The sequence below is a fragment of the Monodelphis domestica genome, chromosome 5 (assembly GCF_027887165.1).
Source record: "Monodelphis domestica isolate mMonDom1 chromosome 5, mMonDom1.pri, whole genome shotgun sequence".
In the NCBI taxonomy this organism is placed as follows: domain Eukaryota; kingdom Metazoa; phylum Chordata; class Mammalia; order Didelphimorphia; family Didelphidae; genus Monodelphis; species Monodelphis domestica.
In genome coordinates this window covers 326418575-326430185 of record NC_077231.1, presented here as the reverse complement: position 1 = coordinate 326430185, position 11611 = coordinate 326418575, and positions in this window count along the sequence as shown.

The window sequence follows — 11611 nt, the reverse complement described above, 5'->3', positions numbered from 1 at the left end:
GAGATAGCTGAGTTATCCATGGAACGGCAGAGAGGAAGGAGGTGGGGAGGAACAGCTTCCGTGATGGAGGTATTTGAACTGTGGTGTTTGTAGATCTTCACTTTCTACCCTAGGAACAACACTAAAGCAGGACAGGCTTAAGTGACTTGCCCAGGACCACACAAGGAAGTGTCTGGGTAAGATCTGAACCCAGACCCTCTCCACCCCAGGTCTGGTGCTCTATCCACTGGGTCATCTAATTCCCCGAGGAAACTAGAAAAAGAAGTGTGTGTAGAGTCTGTGGCCAAGATGCTTGCAGAGATTCCATCCTGGGATTGCTGAAGGTGTGACACATTTTTAACAAGACCAGTCTTGGGGAGAAATAGGAACATTCGTGGGACTCATTGCTGAATGGCATAAACCGAGGTTCCAGGCAGGTGCGGAAGAGTCAGCTACTGCGATATGGAGGCAATTCCAGACGTGGCATCAGTCGGAGCCCAATACCAGAATTCTATGGATCGATGGTTCTTCTTGTGTTCAGAATGTAAAATTGATGAAATGGTAGGAAAGTTCTAAAGTGACATTGTGGTCACCGACTTAAAAATATCATAACTGAAGTCAAAATGGCTTTTAGCAGCTTCATTTATGGAGGGGTGGAAAGAGTGAAAGCGAAGAAATGTACAGAAATGTCCAGCCTACCACCCGAAGTGTTGCTCCAGTGTCCGGCTCAGCCCCGGCAGGGCTCTGCAATCTTCAGCCAGAGGACCTGGTGGTGTCTTCAGCAACGGCTCCACCCACACAGCCTCCTCCAGGAAAGGAAGGCCTCTCCAGAACCACTCTCTCCAGAAGCCAGGAAAGGAAAGCCAGCGTCACAGCGCCTCCCTCAGCCCCTGGAGAGAAGACAACAGACAACGAGGAGCTGTGGGGCAGCCTGAGAGCAGGCCCACCTGGGCTGTGCCTTCCACCAGGCTGTGGCGACAGGCCGGGGCTCGGGGAGGCTTTGGGCGTCACTGTGCATTCTTCCTCCTCTCCCAGGCCTTCTCTGATCCAAAGGCGTCAGGCAGAGGGTCCTGGCCACTGAGAAGAGACGCGCGCCTGGCTTTTGGAATGGGCGTTGACCGAGTAAAGACCTGACGGGACGGCTGTCTGCTGGAAACTGGAGGGCCCTCTCTTGGGGTTCCGAGTGGGTCCTCCAGTAAAACTGAGGCTGGGAGGGAAGAGGCCGAAGAACTGTCCAAGAACTGAGCCATCCCGAGGTAACTCGGAGTAGCTGTGAGCCCGTTCCTATCAGAGCCAGCCCCTGGGCAGGCCCCGGACGTGGCCCCTTCCTTGGGTTTCCGTGCCAGGCTGCCTTGTGCTGCTCCTCTGTCTGCCGCTGGGCCGTCCCCGGGCTCCACCTGGGTCCTCTCCTCTGCCCTTTCCCCTCCCAGGAGCTCAATCATCATTAGTAATGAGTCACGATTAGCAGGCTTTATGCACCTGGACGGCTCCAGCTCCCTAGCATTCGCCTCTGATTGGACGCCCACTGACGCAGATGTCCCAGAGGGAGGGTGTCCTCCTCCCAGCCCCCGCCTAACTCTCCCAGCGCTGCTGCGGTCATTCCGGGGGGGCGTCCCCCCCATGCCCTCGGCTGCCCCCCGCCCAGTCAGCATCCCCCCTCGGACCCTGGCTCCCGGCTTTGCTGACCCCGTGGCAGCTCGGGGCCTCACGAGGTCAGCCTCCTGCCCTCCGCCCGCCCGGCTCAGACCCCCCTTGAACGGACTCGGCAGTTACTCGAGGGCCGCCTCTCCCCGGGGCTCTTCGCTCCCTGCTCAGCTGAAGGAGGGCAGCGTCGGCCACCCCCGGGTGCGGGACCAGCCATGGGCTCAGCGCGGGGAGCCTGCAAGGTGGGCGCCTCAGCCACAGGGGCTTCCTCGGCCCCCGGCCTCAGGGATCGTCGCCCAGGGCCGCTGCCGGGCTTGCCAGGGGGCTTCTTCCTCCCCCCGGCCCCGGATGCCCTGCGGGCAGTGGCCGAGACCAGGTAGGAGAGGACCCGGGCTGGGCCCCCGCCTGCCTCTGGGGTTTGCCCCTTTGGAGCCCCTGGAGCGGGGCTGTAAGGGCTTCCAGAGCAGTTGGCGCGTTTGGTCCCATCAAGGAGGACACGTGGCCATCGGAGCCTTGAGAACAAAGACCTTAGCCCGTGCCGCTGGCCCTGGGAAAGGCTTTCTGGCACGCTGGAGGCGCAGATGGCCAGGATGAGCCAAAGATCCAGAGAGCCGGCAACAAGCCCCAGGGGAGGGGGCCTGGAAGGCTTCTTGGAAGAGGCGGCACCTGAGCTGGATCTTGAGGAGAGGGATCTCAGCCGATGGGGGGATAGACCCATGGTGCCACGTGGCAGTGTGTGAAATGGTGTGAGTATAGCCACAGAGCTGGGCAAGGACCGGACGAGAAGTGAGGAGGGTCCTCGATTGTCAGGCTGTCTCCACACATCCCCAGCCCCCAAAGAGGGCTCCTGCCCTTCTCCTCCTCCTCCTCCGACGTCTCCCCAGATTAGACATCTTGGCCGCACCATCGATCTTCAGATGAGACCTGGGAAGCCTCGAGTGGCACTCCCGGTTGGGGGGTTTCTCAGGGGATGGACAAAGGCAGTGGATGTGGGATCGGGGCACTGGAGGTGGGGGAGCTGGGTTCAGGCTCTCAGCCTAGCCACCCTGGCCTCACCCAGAACCCGGGGGAGTTGGCATTCTCTGCCCACCCTCCAGGGCAGCCGGCAGGGTCTATCGGCTGCCCAGGACAACCACCTGCCGTGACTCGGAGATGCATGAATGGAAAGAGGGTGTCCACCGTCCTGAAAAGAAGGGGGCTCGAGGCGTCCCCCCCACTTGGACTGGCCCCGGCTGATGGCCGAGCAGCCCACACTGGCTGTGACCGCTTCCTTCAGCTGGCCTCGAGCACGTCTTCTAAGAAGGAAAATGTTTGACTGAGGAGTTAGTAAGCTGGACAAAATGGCAGCATTCCATCAAGAGCCGAGTCCAGTCGTGACACAAACCAAAGCTCGCCAGCCGGGCCAGAAGCATCCTTCCCTTGGTGGCGCCCGGAGGCCTCAGCTCCCAGCAGGAGCGCAAGGGAAGAGGGCACCCCCGCGCTCTCCCCAGGCCAGCTGCTCCCTTCAGCGTCATTAGTCCAGGGGGGCGATTTTCAGGTTAGCTAAGCTTCTGACAGCTGTTCACTAACGGGGAAAGGGAGACCCCAAGCTGTATGGCCAAGGCTTGACTTCCTTCCCGCTAAATCCTGCTTCCACCGGGAGCCCACGAAGCAGGGAGCAAAGACCGTTGATCCTGGCCCATAGCCAGAGAGAAGCCAGAGAAACGGAGGCTGGAGAACACACAGCCAGCAATTCAGAGAGGACTCCCCCATCCGGAGTTTGGCCCCTCGACCAAGAGAGAAGCTCCCGGGTCTCCCCCAAGGGGCATCTCCACAGAAGAGGGGCCAGCCTGCTCCTCTCCAGGCCTCTCCCCCTTCAGGGTTGGCCTGGAGGAGAGACGGCATCTTCGGTCTTCTCTCTTCTGGAAGGGCCTCCAGAGGCTCAGCAGATGGAGCAGACCAGAGCTCTCTCCTCTCCCCACACTGCGCCGAGGTCCACCACTGAGACAGCGCCCTACCAATGGGCCTTGGAGCCAGGCTTATGTTGGTGTCCCCAGATCTGAGCACAGCGTAAACATATGATCAGGGCTTAGAGGTGGCACTTCCTAGCTGTGTGACCCTGGGCAAGTCACAACCCCAATTGCCCAGCCCTTACCTCTCTTCTTGGAACCAATGCTCAGTATCAATTCCAAGACACAAGTTAAGGGCTGTTTTTTTCCTTTTTAATACTATTACACATAATTGGGAAAATAAAATATTTTCACCTGTTTATTGGCCAACAGCCTTCTTTCTCCTCAGCTGAAGACCCATAACTAACTGCCCATGAGCCAGGTCCATGTGAATGTCCTACAGGTACCTCAAAATCAGCCTGTCATCCATTGAAGTCATGGCCACCCACTCTGCAAGCCTGCCAAGCTGCCCCTAACGAACGTGCCTATCTGGGTCTGTGGTGCCCTCATCCTTCCATCCTCTGGGCAGCCGCTGCTGGACTTCCTCCCCCAGTCATGGTGGTCTTCTCTGTCTGTGGCCTCCCACATTCAAAGGTGCCGAGCCTGGCCTGCCTCCCCCTTGTATGATGTCAGGAGGCCGCCCCTCACCACCCTCCCCCTGGTTCAGGTCCTCATCACCTCTTCTTGGACGGTGCCAGCTCTCAGCTCCAGGCTCTCCCCATACAATCAGCCACCCACCAGCACAGGCCTTGGAGTGGTCTTCCTAAGGCACGCGTCCAATCTCAAAGGCTTCATTGGCTCCCCGCACCCGCCCCAGGCCAATGATACCCTCCTGCTTGGCATTTACTGTCCTTCCCACCCTTCCCACCCTTCCTGTTCACTTCCGGTTAGTCTCCTCCACTCTGCCTCTGCCTTAGGTTAACGGCGCCTGAGGGCACTGAGCTTACCAAGTGGCCCAGACTCTTGCACCAAGAGGGTGTTAAGGTAAAATTAGGGTTGCCGACTGAATATATTATATCAGTGGTCGCCAGGGAATCTAAATTCAATCCCAATAAAATACTCAAGTCCGTTTGGGATTTTTATGGTGGTTTAATTACAATAGAAGGAAGAAATTAAGAAGAAGAGAGAGAAAAGGGTATGAGATTTCTCTGGTCTAGCCTAAGCCAAGGGAAGTTCAGAGAACTCAGCCAAAGGACCTTTTCAGAAGATTAAATCTAGCTCGGCTTCCAGCTATGAGGTCTCCTCTGAGATGAGGGACTCCCTTGGAGGATAGTGCTATAGAAGGTCAGGGAAAGGAGGAATCACCACTCACCAAGGTCACTCAGGGAAGACAGCTCACCTAAATCATGCTACAGAGCCCAAACCTGCAAGCACACCAAAAAGCCGCTCAGAGAGCCCAACCTCGCTGAGAGAGAGATATAGAGAAGAAGTGACAGGAAATATAAAGGCAGTTCTTCCTCACTTCCTGAGTCTCACGTGTACCGATGGTAGCTTAAGCTTGGCTTAGGACAGCCCAGGGGTCTGTCATTTGTTTCTGATTTGTCACTTGCTAGCACATGTCGGTCATAGGCCATCCTCCTCACACTTAATCCTTAAGTAGGGGTGGAGAAAATCTAAAATTCACAAGGGACTCTGGTTGCTTTTGATCATTTGTGCCAGGGAATCCATGAAAATGGCCATATTCCCCAGGACTGGCTGGACTCTGCTGGGCTGCCTGACCAGAAGATTTCCTGACACTTAGCCTCCATTTATCTCTAGAGCCTGCCCCCCACCACCCCTTGCTCCAGGGGCTACCCTCTGGGAGCAAGAAGAACATGGTCATGGCCCCTCCCAGATGACCGCACCTAAGGTGCTTCCAGACAGGGCCAAATGCCCCGAGAACAAAACAGGTTGGAAAGAAGGTCAGTGGTCTCCACTCCAGCCTGTCCCTGGCTGAGACCCCTTGGAAGCAGATCCTCTTCCTGGTCCTTGAAGGCAGTGATCCTATCCCACCTTTGATTTCTCTGCCCCAGACCCCAACCCTAACTCTCCATCTGGACCCGCACAGGCAAGGCTGCAGGTGGCAGCGGCTGCTGGCTATTAGAAGGATTCAGGTGGAATAAACACAGTATGGTCACTCACCCCACACCACCCCCCCAGGATTCCTGTCTTCCTCCTTAGGTTCCTCTGGCTGTCTAAAGCCCTGTACAACAGGAAGCTAGTCATGCCTGGGCCCCATTGGGTAGGAGGAGGAGGACTGCCATTTAAGTGATGATCTGCAGCCAGAAAAGTTCATTCTTGTAAGAAAGTTCCCAGACAACCAGTGTAGAAAGACTGCCTAGACCGACTCCACGGGTGGTCAGGCCAGTAGTAATGGCATGTGCCTCCCCAGCCAGCATCTTGCCATCTGTGACTGGCCCCAGGACAATAGGAGTCCCTGGGAAAATCCTCATGGCAGCAATAATGCCTCAAATGCTGACCGCGAGAAAACAAGTACCGAAAGATGAATGCTTTGGCCTGACAGCCTCCCCATCCTGTCTTTGGCTCCCAGCTTTCCCAGACTCCCTCGATCACAGAAGTGTTCCTCTCCCTCGCCCCTGGCTGTCCCAACACACCCTCTCTGGGACCCATTGGTGGAGCCTCTGCGTCGCCGTGAGGGGTGGGAGCCGGAATTCCCGGGTAACTGAGGAGAGGCACCCAGGAAAGTCAGGTGGGGGAGTGCATCTCCCTCATCTGTGGCGCTGGTGTGGGGGCCCCCTTTTCCCCCTTTTCTGCTTCACTCCACTGAACATGGGCCCCAAGTTTCCTTGGAAGGGATCTCCAGAAGGAGGAAGCTGGGAAACTCACTCAAAGGCTGCCATTTCCCCGAAGACGTGGCTGCGTGTGAGACAGCAAAGGCGGAAAACAAATCCCATCTGATGATTCCTGCTCAGGCCTGTGCAAACGGAGCATCTGTCATTGGCAGCCCTCAGTGACAGGCAGGCGTTGTTTGCCGAGAGAGCGAGCGAGCGAGCGGGCCCAGAGCGGAGATTGATCAGCGCCATTAGGGAGGCAGCGCGGCTGCGGAATTGGCTTATCCATCTTCCCTGGCCTAAATTGCCTGGCGCACTTGCTCCAGGCGAGGCACAGAGAACTGGGGAATCAGCCGTGCTCGTGGACCTGCCGCCTGGGACGACAGCAAACACCTGAGCCGTGAGACAGAGGAAGGAAGATTCTTCCTGCCCTGAAGCGAGCCAGGGTCCTGGACACGTGGCCCCGTGCAGGCTCCCTGGAGGGGGGAAGGGCAGGCCCACGAGCTTCAGGAGAACCAGGAGAAAGCAAGAGATGCCCCAGACTAGTGGCTGGGCCCCCAGACACACAGCGAGACAAGCTCGAAAAGCGAGCTTCCCCCGGAAAAGGGACACAGGAAGAGGGCGCCAAGCAAACTCCCCGCTTCACACCCAACACAACCGAATGATCTGGACTCCGTGTGAGTGAGCGAATCCCAAAAGGAGCCTCGAGTCCCCTTCGCCCGTGCGGCTCCCTTCCCTGTGCTGAGAGGGGAGCCAGGAAAGGCAAGGAGGACTCGCACTCGGACCATCGGGCAGTCATGGGGTCATGGATCCAGGGAGGAACCGGACCTTCCCAGTGGAAGAAACTGAGGCCCAGGAGGAAAGCATTTGGCCCTACCAGGCAGAGCCATTCATGACCAGTTTGGGGCTCCCACCGGGGTGGTGACTGACTGGCCCACGCACGGATCCTGCTCGGGAGGCCCAGAAGGGGCTCCTGAGGGCTGGGGATGACAGCCTGGGGCTTGCCTGCTGCTTGAGCCCCAGCCAGGGTCTCTGGCAAACCGGAAAGAAGCCCGAGTCTTGCTGTCCTCGTTCTAGGGGTACTCTTGTGGCTGCACTGTGGGCAGGAGAGGAGGAGGAGGGGAGGTGCTGGCAGGCCACGCCCTCAGAGCTCATAATGGGACGGTCCTGGCCCACATGGCCTCACTGCCCCCGAGGTGCTGGGCTCGAGTTCAAATTTAGCCCCAGACGCTTCCTAGCTGTGAGCCTGGGCAACTCTCTTAACCGATGGCTGCCTCAGTTTCCTCAGCTCTAGAGTGGGGATCCCAGCAGCTCTCAGGGGTTCTCTGAGGATCAGACGAGATCCTTTTTGCTCAGCGCCGTGGCCAGCATCCGGTAGCTGCCATGTCCATGCTTCTTCCCTTCCCCCCGGCTCAGAGCAAAGAGAAATCAGAAGGCTCGGTCCAGCCTCTTGGTGCCAGCAATGTGCTGCTCCTTTAACCAGAGTTCCTCCAGGACCCCGAGGGAGGAGCGGCGTTGGCTTGTGGCGCTCCTACCAGGGCCAGCGAGCCCCTTCCCTGGGCCATGGTCTAGTCACAGCCTGGTGGGAGCCAAAGCCCCAGAGTCCAGCTGGGGGGCGTCTGGGGTCCTCCCTGGCCCCGTCCTCCTTTGGGATCTGCCCCTCTCTGTGCATGGAAGCTCAGCACCCCAAGGGTGGGGGCTTTCCTTTTTATTCCTCCTTCCTTCTGTCTGAGAATTAGCAGGAAGAGCCAGGCAAGGGGGGTTAAGTGACTCACCCAGGGTCACCCAGCTGGACCCTCAGGAGGCGGCAGGCATGCTGGTCAGCTGCTGAGTGCCCGTGGCTCCAGGCACCCAGGAGCCCGATGGAGAGGAGAGGCCCCGCTGGCCTGGGGGGCTCCTGAGGGAAAGGGGGAGCAGTGAGGGTGGGGGCTGGCTCAGGCCCAGCTTCCAGTGCCCCGTGGGGCCCCCTGGGGTGTGAGAGCTCCCTCAGTTCACCCCCAGTCACAAGAGGAAGTTCGGACCGAAGCCCCGAAATGGAATCGGCTGATGGCTCCCGAACAGAGCGCCGACTTGTCTCTCAAAGTCTGAACCCACTGAATGTTGTACTTGAGAAACAAACAGAGATAATTAGGGAGCCCAGGCAAACGGCACCCTGTAATTACCTTCAATCTCCCCAGTTGTTCTACCGACAGAGAGAAATGTGAGCTGCCGGGAGCGAGGGCGAGAAGCGCGGGAGATCTGGGAGGCGGCTGGCAGTGCCCGGGATGGGGGCAGGGTGAGGGCGCTCTCCCTTCCCTCTGGAAGCCCACTAGGGCTCGTGCCGACATTCATCAGAAGGATGCGCCCTGGACAACTGCAATGGAGTATTTTCCAGAGCTCTCCACCAGCAATGATGGCAGCGCCCAGATGGCCCCTGCTTACCAGCCTTGGCTCCCAGCCAATTCCTTTGCCCTGTCCACCCTTCCCTTGTCCACCCAGGCTTCTGGGCCTGCCTTGCCCCAAGATCACATGGGGAAACTGAGGCTTCTGAAGGGGCACCAGAGGAGTTGATGTCCTGCTGGTCTGGCTCAGTCACAGAATTAAAGAACACTAACCCCATTCACACCCTGTTCAGCCTTCCAGGCGCCAAGCAGAACATTCCTTTCCTCCTTCCCTGAGATTTGCAGACATCCCACCTCAAGCCCCTCAGACCCCTCCCTGTGCTGGGCAGCCCCTTCTCCCATTACACATGACTCTTTAAGACTCAAAGTTCTTCCCTGACTTAGACTGGGAATCAGGAAGATCTGAGTTCAAATTTGGCCTCAGACAAAGATAACTGTGTGGCCTGTAGACTAGATTTTGTGGTGCTTGGATGAAGGGTCTCACACTCTTCTTGGGAAAAGATGGAGAGTTGTGGGCTGGATGCTGTCTTCTAGGGGATGGCTTTGGGCCTGGTGGAGTTCCAGACTCCAGGAGTAAAAGGTAAGTTACCCAAAGCCAGAGGAGATCACAGCAAACATTCCAGATAACAGACACTGAAACCAAAATGATTGCGACAGCAAGAAACAGCAGACCATATCTAACAAGATGAGTTTAAGAGCAAGGGCCAGACAGCCCTAGCATGTGTGCTCGAAGGCATCCATGCAATCCCATGAGGTCTAGACATAGGCCCCCACCCCACCTTGGGGAGCCCTTATAGGAGATTTGTGGGAGGACAGGAACAAGAATCACATGAGAAGAGAAGCCATAGCTGGAATTGTGAAATGAACCCCCAGAGGGAATGCCACCATTGCAGTGTCCAAGAAGTGCCTTCCAAAAGCGTCCTTGGGTCAGTCAGTGGGTCAACAAACATTTACCAAGGGCCACTGTCCCTGCTCTCATGGGACTTACAGGTCACAGAAATTGGGTCTCCAGTTTCCCTCTGAGTACAGAACTCTTGTTCACACCTTCTTTCTTTCCTTCCTTCCTCCTTTCCTTCCTTCCTTCCTTCTTTCTTTCCTTCCTTCCTTCCTCCTTTCCTCCCTTCCTTCCAAATCCTTCTTCATTGTCTATTTTGACTGTTTCAAAAGAGAAATCAACTTTGGAGCCAGAGCTGGAAACAGAGCCTGGCAGAGAACGATTACTCTCTAGTCATTGATATGGGTCACAAGTCCTGATGGTTGGGTCCTGGAGAATTGGAAGAAGCAATTTGGAGCATTTCTAGGATCGCAGATCTAGAGATCAAAGGAGGCTTAGAGCATGGAGGTCAGCCTCCTATTTACTGAAGAGAAAACCAAGGCTGTAGCAATAGACTTGTTCCTAATTCTGTGGTCAGAGTCACTCTCATGTTCCTAGAACAGAAATGTCACTCACTGCCCATTTTCAGATGAAGAAATCAAAACTATCAATAATCATATAAAAATATTCAAAATCCCCCCTGATTAGAGAGATGTACATCAAAACAACTCTGAGGTACCATCTCACACCTAGCAGATTGGCCAATATGACAGGAAAGGAAAATAATAAATGTTGGAGGGGGTGTGGCAAAATCAGGACATTAATACACTGCTCATGGAGTTGTGAATGGATCCAACCATTCTGGAGGGCAATTTGGAACTCTGCCCAAAAGGTGCTAAAAGACTGTCTGCCCTTTGATCCAGCCATAGCACTGCTGGGTTTGTACCCCAAAGAGATAAGAGGGGAAAAGACTTGTACAAGAACATTCATAGCTGAATTCTTTGTGGTGGCAAAAAATTGGAAAATGAGGGGATGCCCTTCCATTGAGGAATGGCTGAACAAATTGTGGTATCTGACAGGGATGGAATACTATTGTGCTCAAAGGAATAATGAACTGGAGGGACTCCACGTGAACTGGGACGACCTCCATGAACTGATGCAGAGTGAAAGGAGCAGAACCAGAAGAATGTTGTATGCAGAGATGGATACATTGTAGCACAATCAAATGTAATGGACTTTTCTACTAGCAGCAATGCAAGGATCTAGTAGGCTCTCCACATCCAGAGACAGAACTGTGGGAACAGGAACCTGATCAACTTGTTTTCATGGCTATAGGATTGGGGTTTGGGTTTTAATAGGTTACTCTATTACAAAAATGAATGATATGGAAATAGGATTTGAGCAATAATATATGTATGTGAAATGGCAGCTGGGGAGGGCGGAGAGAATCGTGTAACCTTGGGAAATTTTTTTATATTTTAAAAAGAAAATTACAAAAGAAAAAGAAAAGGAATTGTCCCTGCCCAACTGTCACTGGTGTTGATAGGACCCTAACCACCCAGATGGCAGATGGGAGACGCTGAGAGAGTCTCAGAGGCTGCTGGTCCAACCCCTCCCTGAACAGGGAAGGTCCTTCCCAAGGATCCCCTCACAAGGACCAGGAGCAGAATGTGAGTCCAGCTCTCTCTTAATTGCACCTTAAACGTTGCTCATTTTCCCTGGACGGGCAGGTGAGGCTTTTCAAGGCACTTCATAAGAAAACTGGAGGTCCGAGAACTTGTGACTTTCTTAACGTCTATCTCATTGCTAGTAAGGGTCAGAACAAGGACTTGAACTCAAACCTTCCAGCTCCAGATTTGATCGTGTCTATGGCCTGGTCTCAGAATACCATCACACAAAGTCATGGCAGCCCGCAGCAGCATTCTTTGGGGGGCTTCCTGTTGACTCTGTTGTCCTACGGAACCAATTGCCCCCTCGCGCCATTTAGCCTAATGGTGCATTCTAAGGCCTGAGGCCTGGGCCTAGATTCTGCCCAGGCTTTATGGACTCTTTCCCTGGGCTATAGGGCATGTCTCTTCTTGGGATTCTCCCTCC